The following is an 821-nucleotide window of genomic DNA, read 5'->3' as shown; positions in this document are numbered from 1 at the left end:
TTGTTTGTAGTGTTAGCAAAATATCTCAAGAACCATTGATAGAATTTAATGTAATTTTCAGAAAGTAATCATTAAATGCATATCTACAACACATTTATTTTTAAAGTCAACTCAGTTCAAAATGTCCATCAATAATGATCAACACTAGCAAAGAGAAACGGGTGAAATTCAGCCATTTTTACAAATTCTGAGCTAAAACTGGGTGAGATATCACTTCCAACACAAGCTTTAAGCCCTATACATTATGCACAGTTTTTGCTGAAAACTAGCATTGTATTGGGGTCAACTTGGCCTGTCTGTTAGCAAAATATCTCATGAGCTACTGGATGGATTTCAGTGAAAGTCTTTAAAACGTAATCACTGGACGTACATCTACAACTGTTTAACATTTGGAGTCAACCCAGTTCAAGATGGCTGCCAAAAATAAGCAATCAAAGCTAACACAGGTATGGCTTTAAATCACAATTGGCCAGATTTTTAGCTAAAATCTGCTGTGGTGGTAGTTTAATATAATCCAAGCAATGGCAGATTGTGCAAGATCTTCTAAACTTTTACTGTGCGGGGTGGCAGGCTATATATTTCTGCGTGAATGCAGCTACAGCGTGCGCTCTCAGGACATTATTACCTGCAGTATTCCCTCAGTGAGGACTGAACTTGGCAAGAGGGCCTTCTCCTGCTCTGCTCCTGTTTCCTGGAATATCTTTCAAAAAGACCTGAAGCTCTCGACCTTGATCTCTCTAAGTGGCTTTAAGAATCTGTTGGACTCCTGCAAGGACCAATGCAGACATGTTCCTGTTTTTAGTTTTCTAAATCGCCTTATA

At 38.5% G+C, this 821-nt stretch overlaps 1 protein-coding gene across 1 annotated transcript in view; it reads right to left on the bottom strand.

The window, feature by feature from the left end:
- Positions 1 to 821, bottom strand: part of LOC119423488 (spectrin alpha chain, non-erythrocytic 1) — a gene marked incomplete in the record, with an annotated part of 64,843 nt that overhangs the window by 24,407 nt on the left and 39,615 nt on the right.

This window comes from Nematolebias whitei, chromosome 1 (assembly GCF_014905685.2).
Source record: "Nematolebias whitei isolate Nwh7 chromosome 1, NemWhi1, whole genome shotgun sequence".
Lineage (NCBI taxonomy): Eukaryota > Metazoa > Chordata > Actinopteri > Cyprinodontiformes > Rivulidae > Nematolebias > Nematolebias whitei.
The sequence above is the reverse complement of the archived record's forward strand: the minus strand, read 5'-3'. Positions and strand labels throughout refer to the sequence as shown.